General features: G+C 31.0%; 1 protein-coding gene across 1 annotated transcript in view; it reads left to right on the top strand.

Annotated features, from left to right (window-relative positions):
• Positions 1-1818: 1818 nt before the first annotated feature.
• tyn (trynity) overlaps positions 1819-15389 on the top strand; it is a 54107-nt gene continuing 40536 nt past the window's right edge. Inside the window, exon 1 of the mRNA XM_088184252.1 lies at positions 1819-2023. The gene's annotated coding sequence lies outside the window, so the exon portion shown is untranslated. The remainder of the gene's footprint in view (positions 2024-15389) is intronic.

The raw sequence follows: 15389 nt of genomic DNA, 5'->3' as shown, positions 1-15389 counted from the left end.
TTGCTGGTTTTTGATGATAAGCCGCAGTCATTTTTTTCCAAATATATTTATAGCTAGTGCTTATTCTTGATAATTATTTCTCGATTTTTTTTCAGAAAATATGATTCTTTTTTGAGAATTCTCATAGAATGTTTCATTTTAGTGAAAAATATTTTCTTATGAATATGTTTAAGTGGTTTATAAGTATTGGTTGAAATCTGATAAATTTTCAGTTGCATTCAGAGCAGGTAGTATCAAAAGGGACAGGAATCTTTGATTAACACACAATCTATTGAACCTCCAAAATTTGCCAACAAAACATTACGAATGCAAAGTATAAATATCAATATTAATAATTAGGTATCAATGAGTTGTGAAAATGATAGTAAAAGTGACCATTATTAACCTTCTCTACCCTGAATTTTAATTTTTTGTAGAAAAAACATTTCTTGTAAATTCGTTTATGTATTATACATTAAAAATATTTATTAATTTTTTTTTGTATTTTAAAATAATATGGTGAGTTTTTAAATAATATAGTGTACACTATGATGTACAAAATGTCTCGGTAAAATAAATCGAAAATGGCTTCAAAAACAAGCAATAAATTATTGTGCTTTAAGCTTTGAGAACTCTAGGGAGTGATAACTTCGTAGCCAGTGATACTCGGGGTGGAATCTAATTTTATTACATTATATTTACTTATGTTGCGACAGACGATAAATGGCGAAATGTTTTCTCCAAGCGGTGGTAGAGAAGCTGGCGGAGGAATGACGTCTGCGGGAGTTCCTTAGAGGTATAGCATGTGGCGTGGCAGCGAGTGTACAGCGGAAGTTGATTCCTCTCTGCTATGGTGGTGCTCGGTATGGAGGAGTTCATCTCGGGATATGAGCGCCCATGACAGTATTTTGTCCGCGGACGGCGTGCATCTAGTGGTGACTGTAAATGCAGCGATCATCCAGCCAATTAATGCAGTCGCTTCTTAGAACGGCGAAATAGGTATACGCTCTTAGAAAGCGACGTTCGCTTGATGGACATTGTCCAAGGTCGTATTGCATTGCAACCTAAATCTTGAGGATCGGTGATTTATCATATCCGTGATCGTTTTGTAATAAAGAAATATTATTTCAACGACGGAGAATATTTACAGTAAAAACAAGTAATGTGATTTTTTTTGGTCGTAACGAGGGATGTGTGGGGTCCCAATTCTTTACGCTATTCTCTTGGTTCCTTGTTGATGGGTGATCATTTTGGTCACAGACAAAGACCATTTCAAACGTGGTCATCTGTGTGATCGCCACAGTACACTGCAATGTGTACTAGGTCTGACGAGGTTAATCTAAAACTATTGGTATGTGTTTAAATAAACATACACACATCTCACTGTTTTAAATTCACAACAATTTGTCAATTTTTGAATATTTATAATCTCATCGACATAAACAAAATCAAGTTGGTAATTTATGATTTTCAAAGGTAGTTTCTCATTTGCCATACTTTTAACTGGGTTTAAAAATTGCTACGGTTATTTTTAACATACAGCTACTACTAATTCTTTTTCGTCAGAAAATAATAGAAAAACACTATATTTCCGTTTTTATTTTTTTTATGTGAAATATCTGAGATTATTCTGTAGATTTAAGATTTTGTTTTTTATAATATGCTTTACAATATTATTATAATTATGATGTTATTATTATTACAGTGCATCCGCGAAAGCTATCGTGCAAAAGCTCATCAAAAACGGTCTATGAATTTTACTTTCGTACGTTTTTCGCCCGGCGCTTGAAGCGGGCGCTCGCTACAAAACTTGAAGAAGTCCAGGCAGTGTAGTTCTGTGTAGTTCTGGGCTGGTGATTCCGTTAGGTCTGGTTTTATAAAGAGCTTCGCGAACGTTGGGCTCCGCACTTGCCGCGGAACGTCGCGACGCGTACCACACACGGCCGCAGCACACAATAACGGAATTTTCGTTATACGCGATCAGTGTCGACTAAAACTGTGACCGAGTGCTAGCACGAGGAACATTTGGAAACCAATATCAGACGTGAGTACAATTATATTTATCGAATTATAAAAAATTAAACAAGATCGGTTATAAAATATTTGCGGCTTATTTAAAGGTCGTACATCTCCATGGGTTGCAGCCCTTAATTTTTAACCTCATTATAGATAATTTTTGATTTTTGATAGTAAAGAATAATTGTTGTAATACAATCTATTCTAAACTAAATAATCTATGAAGACAATCGTATGAGTTTGAATTGAAATATATACATATATGCAAATCTATCTCTCTGCGTATAAATACTTTATTGAAGTCCAGAATATTAAATTATTTCAAAGAGTAGTAAAAAATTGACCAAAATTCAAAAGGCAAAAAATATATCAATCTAACAATTAATGCGTACATTCTCATTCTCCAACCATTCAATAAAAAACATTCGATGGTTTGAGTTTCCCTTAATATTATATGGCACTTAATAACTTTGTAGCAGATTATCTCAAACATGCATTTTTTGAGTTCGCCTAAGCCAGTATATCAGTTTTTTTAGATAATAAATTTTATGCGTTAATTTATTTCTATTTTATATAATTTTTGCTATTCATTTTTATTAGAAATTATAAGACAGTTTATTTCACGTAACCACAAAAATTTGATTAAAATTAAGAAATTGTATAAAATTTTCACGCCCATGTATATACGTACTTAGCAAGTTTTTGCGCTGTCATTTCTCCCTTATTTATTATTTTTTTTAAGTTGCATATACCACTATATAATATATTATATATTTATGATTGTACTTAATTTATAACACATTTATAGGTAGTTTAAATTTATTGTGCAATCATGTTAAGCTGTCTTACATATAGGCCTTAAAATAGCAAAATATTTGTTTTATCATTAGTTATGGATTATAAATTATTTTAATGCTATATTCGTTTCGTTAACATCGACATAAATAAAATTAAAGAAGCGCGAGTCCAGTTACTGGTTCAGCCTCATCTCGTCCGTATTTTATCGAACGTTTTAAAACTCATCGCTTACCGCATTTTATTACTGTTAAAACACCGTTAAGAGTTTAGTGTATTTAACGATCGATAAGTTTTAACGATCGCCCGTGCGTTTTCGCCCAATTTCCACCTAATAATACTCGTCCGGTTAAATTTAACTGGTGCGATAGCACCGAGAGTTTATTCGAAGTTGCATCTGAGTCAAATGAGACTCCGACAAATAGTTCCCATCAAAGAGGTTAATTAATTGCATCGAACAATCGTTGCATAACTGGCCGTTTTTTTCTCTCACGTACCGGGTAATTTTCGACGCGAATATATTAATCGGTTTGTTTATATTGTTGTAAATAATTATTTTCACACGGCGCGTTAGATAATAATTCCGATTGAACATTGAACTCGCCGGTTAAGTTTAAGGTTAAATCGCTTAATTTATTATAATCGTATGCATACGTGTTGTTGCGAACGGTTTCTCTCTTTCTAACTTAACTGGCGAACAAAAAGCATACTTTTGTAACACAAAACTTTTGTGCATAACGCTCGGCTTATTGTTCTGAAATTGAATATGGAATTACGGAATTTACACAAGCGATAGTTATGCGTAGATTACATACGAATGTAAATTATACGAATCTCTTCTGAAGATAATGGCATTGAAACCGAATCTTAGATATATTCTTATTATAGCTCGTTTTGCCATATTTGAATAACATGCCTCAATCCTCATACATATGGTTTATATATCTTATTTTGGTGTCATGTTCGATTCTAGACCTGGTTGATTAGTTTATAAGGCTGTCATCCTCGTCCATAAGCATATATTTCGCGACCATTTTTACCTTCCCATTATTAAGGTGTGAAGAAGCTCAGATTTCGAATATCGAATATGTGGCAGAGATACTCCATCTTCTTTCATTTGATGCTTGAAAGCGGTCCTCGATCGTGTCCAATCATAAAGTCCAGGTCTCGCATCAGCACTGAACGAATTTAAGTGCTTATTTGTGAGACGGACTTTAGACTCTTACATCTCTACGTCGGGATCCATTTTATCGTTTACTCAAATACCCATGTATTTAAAATGCTTCACCCTCTCACTTTTATCTCAATATAATAATAAGTTTACCAGGCCCATGAGAATGCTTGCTTATAACAATAAATTTTATTTTGTCGATGTTTATTTGTAGGCTCTTTTTAAATACTATCTTGGGATTTTTGAAGCTCGTCTAAGGTCTCAGCAAGCATTGCCGTGTCATCAGTATATTGATCAAAAATTATAATTTTTTATTTCTTTTTGTCATTGGAATGCAAGTTTAAATTTAAAAGCGTAGGAGAAAGAACACTTACATGTCTGAAACCTATCTGTTTTGGAATATTTTTGGTTTGATCTCCTTCAACGCTTATTACTGTTGATTATTATTACTTATTACTTATACTTATTACTGAACAAAACTTACGAGGTCTCACATATCTATTATCTATCCCGATATAATTTAGGCCGTCTATCAGTCGAATGCTTTTAACCAAACGTAAGCAGGTTTATGCACTTCATAACATCTCCGAAGTAGCGTTTGGATGCAGAAAAGCGCTTCTCGTGTACATATACCTTTTTAAATCAAAACTGTTCCTTGCTAATAGGTTTTTCGCAACGTGTGTGAATTCTTTCTTGTATGGTTTTAAATCGCTGCACACGTTCGAATTGTTGATTTTAATTACGGAATAAATATCTATCGCAACCGGTTATGGGGTATTTTTCCAGAGACGTATATTTTATTGGGGAATTATCTTCTTAGAATTTCAAAAATATGCATTTTTAGTCAAGAGCTTTTTTTAGGTATAAGTAGTTGTTAGACTATGATGTTACATTTTTGCTATTAAGTTTCGAGTATCTTATATGGATTTGTATTATTTTAATATGATGATTAGACTATGAATAGTGAACTTCATTTTTTAACAGAAGTAATGGAAGCAAAAGTACAATTACAGTGTTTAAATCGGATGCCATACTAGTGGTCAAATTAGCTAAATATATATAAAGGAAAATTTAGTTTATGTATAATACAATACATTTTAAAATATTAACATTATTCCTAATACATACATATATAAACTGGTATGTTTTTATATAATCAATTCAATTGATTATGAATTATGATATTATTATAGATTTTGATTACTTGTGTTAATATGAATATTTAAAATATTATTTCAATCGAGTAACTTCAGAGCTTTTTACATTGATCTGGGTATATTTAAAGGTTAAAAATATTAGCTATAATATTTTGATAAAATTATGGAATAATACAAATTATATCATTTTTTAAATTATGTTTCTTAACTATATGTATTAAGTAGCTTTCATCATAACTAGATTGTTTATATTGTATATTCCGAAAGACCTGTATCAAAAAAATATTAGCAGTCATTAAAAAAGCACATTTTTAATGTTATTGTCTATCGCAGATTAATATGCGTTAGCCTAAAATGTTATTGAGAGGGTAAAAATACTTAAAATTAACAATTAAAACTTAGCGACTTGTAAGCTAATTTAAATTGACAAATGACTTCTGTATATGTTCGGGTAAGCCCGGCACGCTACTGTTACGCTATCACAATTACCAAATATAATATCATATATATCTATTGGTCTTAAGTTAACAATAAAATACAATAAATTGTAGAAAAAAACATATAATTATATTATTTGTAAAAATGATGAAGTAAATATTAATTCACCAATGACATTAAATAGTTAAGTTAAAAAATCCAACTACTACATAGTTATTTTGCACAAAGCATTTAAAAACTACTACGTAATAATAAAATATATTTGTATTCCTTTTTATATTTCTTTCTTCATCATTTACTTTAAATATACTAAATATATTCCCATAACAAATGATTAGTAAAAAATATACGTATATTTTTATATTTCTTAATATTAAAATTTATAATAATATATTTTTATGTATTAATTATTTATATCAGAATCACTGCTCAATGAAATATTTTTATTTTCGTAGAACTTTAAGTAGGAAACTATCTATACTTCTTTTTGAGGATTTGCCGAAAATGTGACATTGCATTGACATTGAATAGATGAATGGCTCGCAATTCTATAGCTTTTTTCAGGTGGTGATTTTCCACGAAATTTTTCCCATATTTTACTGATATCCTTAATCTCATTTAAAGTAAGGGGCTTCTCAGCCTCTTTCTCCCCATCTTCAAATGAGATCTCTTCTGTAGCCACGTGCTATTGCTCACGAGTCAGATCTATCAATTCTTCGGTGGATGTCTGATTTATCAATTCTTCGGTGGATGTCAGATCTATCAATTTTTAAATATGTCCTCGTTCACCAGCAATTTCATATTCTTCCCAAGGACACAATTTCGTCGACAATTGGCGGCTTCCGTTCAACGCAATTAAAGCACAGTTTCTTTAAGCATAATTAAGGGAATTTCTTTAGCATGCTTTATCGATGATCTTAGGGCAGCTCACATTGTGTAAATGATTTTTACAAAAGTCCCCGAGCGTAAGATTTATTCCTTTGGTCACTTTGAAGCATCGCTGAAATTGTGATCTGGTGTAAAAGTTTTTGAAGATTAGAATGACCTGCTGATCCATAGGTTGTAATTGAGTGGTATTGAAAAAAAAAATTGACCTTAATGAACTCGTATTCTTTCAGTAATTATCAATAAGTAGTTGCATTATCTATAACCAACAAGACTTTTGTGATTTTCGCTCGTTTTTTGACACTCGTCAAACTAAGTTACTCGCAATCAAAGGTATATCATGAAATAACCTCATGATGAATAAATATTTTTCCTATCACTATAATTTATGTGTTTCTGTATTGCTTGAAAACTTTTTTTGTGATTTTAATGTGCAAGCCAAATCTTTATTTTAATTTAAAAATGTTTTTTTATGATTGATAATTTTTGAATGAATTCATTCATCATGTTTTTGTGAACCTTTCACATGGGATACGCGTTAACGGTAATAATTTAACCCACTGGCGCTGTCCATTTATTTTTTGACGTAATTTTCAACTGGCACATTTTTTCCCGAAACAATAACTCCACATTCCGTATACGGACCATACGCATCAACAGACATCGCCTCTTCGCAATTACACCATTCGAAAGAAAACGATCGTGGGTCGACTTTTTTTCGCTTCGTACGTAAATTCACGGATAATTGCCGGGTCAGATTGTACCGTTCGTTTGTCGGATGTCTCGTTTCGAGAGCAATCTCCCATAAACGATCGGAAAACGAGTGACTTTGGCACGCACGGGTGCGGAGCCAAGGAGAGGAGAGCTTTTTGATTTGGTCACGCGCATAGGAAGTCGCTCGATCTGCACTGGAAGCAATTATTTGAACTGTTCTTGGAGAACTCACTGACACTTCCCTACTATGTAACGCAAGGTTTCGTCATACTCGGCTTGGTTTCCCACTGGACGCGGACAATGCTATGTTTTACGCTTCCACACCAAATTATATGGTTACACAAAGGATGCATGAAATGAAATTATTATTTAAAACTGTGATAGATTGTTGAACTTACAGACAAGAGTTAAGATTTTTCATATTTCTTAGTTCTCGTTTATTTTTAATTAAATCATATTTATTTATAGCTTTGAACTAGTTTTAAATTTTAAAATAAATGTCGCGAATTTTGTACATTGATAGATTTAGATAGATATATTGTAGAAAAAAAACATTCAACGTTCTAAAAATATTATTTGATAATTTTAAGTTCAATGAACATTCTTTTGTTTTAAATGGAAGTTTGTTTTAAATCATACCATATATTAGGTAGATCATTATCAAATATCGGCCAATTTTAAGGTATGTATTATATGTAAATATATAATAATATATGAATAATCTTACCATTAAAATCAAAACATGTAACTTTCACAGAATTGATTCACTAAATTTAACGTTTCACATGCTTTAATATACTATAGATAAATATATAAATCCATTATAAAATTTAATAGTATTCCATAAAATTTATTGTTGGATCATTAATTATTTTTAACAATTGCATAATAAATATATTAGCAATACAAGAGCTATACTTAACATTTAAATTAACAATAGACAATGCTACTTACATTATTATAAATATAAAACATATTGTTGGGCTTTTGGTGCACTATTGTTAACTGGCTGGTATATTCAAATATTTTTTTAGAAGTGCAGAATCGTGCGAAAGCTCTAGCAAATCAATTTCCATGATCGTGATTCGCTCCATTGAATGCAAAACCTGCATCCGATGCAAAGATGGCGATCGTAAAAGACATTATCCGTAAAGTTGTAATATATAACGCAATAAAATATCACTCTTTCATAAAACATCTTCGAGATAATGGCATTCTATAAATATAAACATGTAATCTGCGAGAAAACAAAACGCGATCGAGATGACTAATACATATATTTAATGTGACGTATTTTTATACGTGTACTATCAATATAGAAATTTAATTGAGAATGACTTAATTTGATCGATGGTGTTTTAATAAAAAATATATGCTAAATATAATAATAGATACTTCTCAGTGAACTAAATGATTGATCGTATCAGCTAGATTCATAGATAAAAAACGAGCACAAAGCAGCATAAAAAAATAATAATTTATCAAATTATTTTTAGCGTTGGCGTGCTTTTTATAATAAGCTTCTTTGATTTGTGTTACTTTACAAAATATACAGCTGTTCATTGTTGACAAGATGCCTGTGGTCATCTAGGTCACGATTGACGGTATGGCTATTGTCATCGATTTTGGGCATAGGTCTGAAACGCGACCATTTCGAATGCACGATTTAGATAAATCTGTAATTATAGAAAAATAAATAAAATTAATATTAGGTTAGGTTAGTTTTACTAGATTGACTATAAAAAAAAATACTTTTTTCTCGGTACCATTTAATTGTAATGGATTATAATTCAAGAAAATTTAACATTTACCTTCTGGTTATAAAAAAATAACCTTATGGATTTTGCTATAGATATATTATTTATAAGCATTTCATAACATTAATAAAAGGGCATTTGCTTAATAATTTTCATTATTTAGGTCAGATATACATAAAGTGATAAATTTGATGACCTCAGTGCATTCTTTGAAAGTATTCAATGCTAGAAACGAATAGTTGTTTCAATACATTTTTTACTCTTTCTATTGAAAAATCGGATAAAATTGATTCGAACGTGACCCATCGTTGTGGGTCTCGCTTTTTCGGCAATAGCTCCCAATTTTACGGGTCGTCGGAAAAAGCTCAGATGCGAGCGTGAAATATGTTTTCCGCACGAGGGACGCGAGCGCCGCAACAACCGGAACCCAAATTATGTCAACGCTCAAGAGGTCCGTTACCGGAGCGGCGCACAACCGGCGGCACGCGGGCCGAGCATAATGCGATTCGCCGTGAAATGCCCTTTTGTACTCGTAAAACGAAAATAAAAAATAACAACGTGATACCGTCAAAAGCTGATGTATTGGCGAAAAAACGTATCGAGGTTGTAGCGTATCAAATATTCTCGATTCGTGCGATGCTGTTGTATTGTATTATATAGATATCATTTTTTATCTCATTTCGTCAGACATTAGTTACGTTTGAAGAAACCTTTCTCGTGATTATTTGTAATAAATATATTTTTTAGATGCAACAGGAATAAACCACTGGCAATTTCAACAAACAAAAAGATAAAAAAAATGATTAAAAATAGAAATTTAAAGAAATATATTTTTTTGCTCGTTTTCGTCATTTGTGTTGATTTTTGAGGATAATATAACTACCGCAGTTTTAATATTATTGCCATAGAACTTCTTTTTAAAATAGATTTTGATTTTAGGAAAAAACCTAATCTCTCCAACTCTAACTGTTATAAAAAATCCTAGGGAAAAAATACGGTAAAAAAAATTATGTACTGGAAATTAAAATGTTTTTTTGTCAACAATGTGAGATACAACAAATTTAAAGACACGCCATATTTTTAATTACCTATTATTTATAACTCATCTATATGAAACTTATTCTAAAAATAGATCTTGTAAATATCTCAAATTAGTTTGTTAGTCAGCCTGATCCATCTTATATACTAGTTTAAAAATTGCGACTACAAGCATTTTCAACAAGGTTTGCTTAATTTTTTTGAGACAAAGACTTTATTAGTTTAATTGTCGCGATATTAGGATCTTTAGGCAGTTAATATATAATATTTATGTTGCAGTGAATGTGTATTTTGCAGTGAAGGTATATTTGCACTAGTATTAATTCAAATTCACTAACTATTTCATTGAAATGATTTTCATTAATATTTCTAGCTAAAATATAATTCAACTAATAGGTTTTTGTGAAATTATATGCTGCGCTAAAATTCAATGACATTAGAGAAACGTCTATTTACTGTTTAAACCCAAACATAACCTGAACGAATTAACCACACCAAGCTTGACCTAAGAAAAGTAATAAAACTTTTGTTATAATTTTTGAACTTTTGCCAATATAAATATATATCTCAAGTATTCGGATATAATTAAACTAAAACGTCAGTTTTATGCGGATATATTTAAACTAAACTTTACTATTGACACATATTCAATGTTATAGTTTTTTTACAGCAGTAAATATATAAATCATCACAATAATAAGAATATGTTGTTTTTTAAAGTGTCAAGCTATTTTATTTTTACTATTTCTTTATTGTTTAAAAACAACAAATTTAGTCAATAATGTTTATTTAGTAAGTCTGCTGTAATCAGTATGACCTTTTATTGAGTGTAGCAAAGTATGGTTTTCAAAATTATTTAATTTAAAGTAAAAAAGTTTGTAAGACACTGTATAATAAAAATTCATCATAATTTTGAAGACGTTGAGTTGGAAATTATGTTTAAATACAATTGCCTACAATCTAATAAGTATACTAATGTATTTAAATTACACAGAGTAAACATACTATTATATAATTTGACTCGAATGGGCCTTTAAAACATAACAGTCATATAATTTAACCACGTAACGATTCACGATCTTGACACGATAGGCGGCATTTAGGCTCAAAATTCGCACTAACAGTAAATTGCCAAATGACTCATTTATAATATCTAATATCACCCGCATGAGCTTGTTCTTTTTTTAAAAGTTGACTATCCCTGTTTTGTGTCACATTCTCGTCGGTTGCAGCCCGAAGGCATCTGACCGTAAAGTGTTTGCGTCATCTTACGAAATACGTAATATATCACTTACGATATGCGTATAAAATAAATGATATAAGTTAATAAGTTTCGTGGTCATGGCCTTACCGGTCTGTGACCTCACTGGCGCGGCCTTAACAATGTACTTTGACACACTTTTTCAACTCTATCTCTCTCTCTGGTCGTTATGCCCATTCTACCAAACTACTCACTAATTTCATCTCGTACAGACGCGATTTTTTTACCTAAGCAAAATAAAACACAATGAGCGTGTGTGGCGAAAAAAAAACAATGGCGAAAAGTTGTCTGACGATTTATGTCCGCTAATGGTGGCGGGCTAGCTAAATAACTAATTGTTAGATGAATGTATTATCTTTTTATAGTGCACAGGTTAAAACATGAGCTTAACGAGAATTGTTTCAACGCACGGGAAATTCTTAGCGTTCCTACATGAATAATTTCGGATGAAACAAGACAATGATAATAAAACGCACGAGCTGTTCACTCTGAATTAAATGCGATATAATCTTTATGTTGTGTCTATGTGTGTTTAAAACTATGATTGGGATGTTATAAATGCGCAGATTACTTTGATGAGAAATCACAGTTAGTAGGAAACACTTAACAAAAGTTTTCGCCGAATATGCCCCCTTCATACACCTAAAACTATATTATTGTTTTAACGATTTTCTTAAAATGTATTTTTTTTAAATACAGATTCTTTTGACTGTGTAATGCATTGTTTCCAGATATGTTTTTATTGCTGTGTTATTCTTTTTAAAAATAATATAAAATGCAATAAACGCGATTTAGTATGGTAGTAGTTTTGATGATTAAAAAATATTATAATTTGTGTGTTTCTATTATTTTATATGCATACATGTATAAAAAATACGAATATATAAGAATATTGTTTTAAAATAAAACACATTTTACTTTTTCTTAAAAAAAAAGCGTTGTAAAACTTTGCTTTACAAGAAACAGACACAACTTAATTGCTTGTTAGTTTTTCTTCATATATGTCATCTCATCTGTTTTCAATTTTATGTGGATTTTATCACTATTTTTAGTATTATTATTATTTACATTTACGATTTAACATGTATCTTTGAGAAATTGAGATATTCACAACACCTTTTCGTCAATCATTCAACTCGCTCCACAGCTTCCGGCGCGCGTTACATAACCCCAATCTTCTCGGGTTTTTTCTCTCAGACGTTCGTCTCATTGTTTATTTTTTTTCACCCATTGTCGTGCGAAATCGAACTCCGATACTTTCACGTGTTGTTGGATGACGGATCGTAACGGTTTACTGCATTATAATATTTTTTCGGGTCAGCGCGCCATGACGATCGTGCGGCGATCACGTTTCTGGCCATCGCCGAGTGTGCTCCTTGGAGCATTCGAAATATGTACACAGACACTTTGTTCGGCCAGAGGGCCCTGCCTGTCTTATGGACCTTGAAGAGGTCCACCGTCCACACTTAGGCGCCGTTATTGCATGCATCATTTAAACCGTCCAAGTCGTGAGAACGCGGCGGGCTCTTTGACCAGAAGCCTTTATCGGCATGTTTCCTTGTCATCTGCATGCTGGCACACATATGAATGAGATTAGCATTATATATTAAATATATAACAATAAGCCACCCATAAACATAGATACATTTGATTGAAGCAAGAATTTTGGTCAAATTCAGAATATATTATTAAAATATTTTAATCAGATGCCATGATGTCAGTGAAAATGATCACATAATCGAGAATGTATCAGATTTTCTTGTAATTTTATTTAAAAATATGCCCAACGCATTTTTTCTCACCCATATACTTAAATATGCAATATGATATTTCCATACCTAATTTTAAACGCCGTTAGTTATGTACATTATGTATTCATATGCTTGAGTAAAATATATATAAAAACTAGAATCGATTCAGAATATATCAAATTCACATTATTTTGAGTAAATGCAAAAATGCATCAATAAATGAAACCATCTTTAGAGCTTGATTTTATGTCGTTGTGGCTCTCCTTTATTTGATAAAACATACGGTTATAAAATGTTTTTTTAAAGAAAATGTATTGTTTGATTTCACATTTAATTTTATAACTACACATATGCACGACTTTTGCATATGAATAGATGAATCTTAATAACTGTAAAATATGATCTAAAATGGCATATTATATATACATTTTGGGTGCATGAAAAGAAATATTGTAATTATTATTTAATATAAATATATTTAAATAAAATATTAACCATAGACTATAAATATATTTATGTATTTAATGGAAATGTTATTGTTCTGTTAATATTTTTTTCTAATACTTTTCTTATCGTGTCGTTCAAAGTGTAAACTAAAATTTACACTTAAGAAATGTTATTTGATTGTTGACACACAGCAAACAAAAATCGTTAACATATTCCAAATATTGACAATATTATTTGTGCATGTAGCTTTAAAAGGTGTATATTATACATTTAAGGTCGTATATCTGTAAATCGCCATATTTAGCGGTTCATTTGAATAACTGTCTTCCGTTAGCCCGAAAGTTAGACAAACACTAATGCGGAAACGTCATCGATTTGCAATCGAATTTAAAGGAGGTTAACTTTAACATAAAAATCTTATTTCGGCTAAAAAGCGAAAACGACACCCTGATTAAATCGTAGACGGACAAAGATTCTTCTAAATTTACATATTGGATATATAAAAAAAATATTATACAACAAATGACCCACGCGATAATGGATTGTGTCAGTGGGTCGGTAGCCGATCGTAAAATCGTGACAAAAATTTATATTAGGTCCATATAGTATATCCAGTTTTTGTACATTTACTACTTAATCTAGAATATTTCTTCACATCAAGCGTGACTAATCCACAAAAATATTACACCGTGTACATTTCCATCTAATCTACCACTACCAAATTTAATTTAATTATATTATCGAACGTACCGGTGCTGCTATTGTTGTTGCTATATGCATTATTTTCTACTTTTTTTTAATGTATAAAAAGGCTAGGATCGGAATGATCGCACGTAGCAATCTTGATAAAAGTACCATACTTTCGTACGGTATTTTCCTCTTAGATGAACAAACACAATACGGGGTCACGGGACGGAGAAAAAGCACTTTGAACGTCTCTCGACAATTAGATCGGAAAACGTTTTCGCGGATCGACTATACCAAGTTTTCCGAAGAGTCGGATATTTTTTTTGCCGATTAGCTACACCGATTCTCTGTTAATGAAATTCGACGAATAAATTATTTTATTCCTTGGTGTACTTTTCGTGAAGATGGTGACTTGCACGATGTACGTGTATCTAATGTTACCATTAGTTTAACATCCGTGGAATTGATTTTTATGTGCGTCTCTTTGTGTGAAGAAATTTTCAGAACCTAATCATTTTAATGACGTTTTTTTATATATTAAGATTAAATGCGTTTTAATTAAAATAAATTACTTGTGAATGACAGTATAATTAGATAGTAATATACAGTAGATAAAACCAATCATAATATTGTTATATATACTTTTGAATGTTTGTTAATGTTAAAGTAATATTGTAGATACAATCGTACAGGTTAAAAAGGTTCTTCTTAACGAAATCTTTATGGCAGCATCACACGCAACTTTGCAAAACTTCCGGAAATAAAGTTCTTAGGATTGCGTTGGAGTGATGTGAAACACGCGATTAACTAAATTAAGTATTTAAAATATAAAAATATTAAATTTATCAAAAAATATATTGTAAATTGCAATAATGTATGTCATCGTTTATTTAAATATTATACTGTACTAATATAAAATAGTAGCATCTAAATTAGTTCCTATACTGGTTTTTAAAAACAGTTATTTTCTGTTGGATTGACATTGACAAGACTAACAAAAATTATATGACAGATGCTTACCATTGCTTTAAATTAACTGTAAATAATTAATGCGCTATTTTATCATATATCTTAATTCGCTGTATCGCATTTTTCAAGATTATGATTACGATCTTGGATTGTAAAAAAATCGGCGTTATCAATGCATCTATAAATGCATACATTTTAAACTGATTGGGTTCCTATCATAAGCTTTTAGACGCAATTTGATATTTTTTTATCCGTATATTAATTAAAATAAGTAGTATAATCTAAGTATGTAAAAATAATGGCTTAAAAAATTTCGCAGATTTA

This window comes from Plectrocnemia conspersa, unplaced genomic scaffold (assembly GCF_051122295.1).
Source record: "Plectrocnemia conspersa isolate PC_06_02 unplaced genomic scaffold, ASM5112229v1 ptg000004l, whole genome shotgun sequence".
Classification (NCBI taxonomy): domain Eukaryota; kingdom Metazoa; phylum Arthropoda; class Insecta; order Trichoptera; family Polycentropodidae; genus Plectrocnemia; species Plectrocnemia conspersa.
The sequence above is the reverse complement of the archived record's forward strand: the minus strand, read 5'-3'. Positions and strand labels throughout refer to the sequence as shown.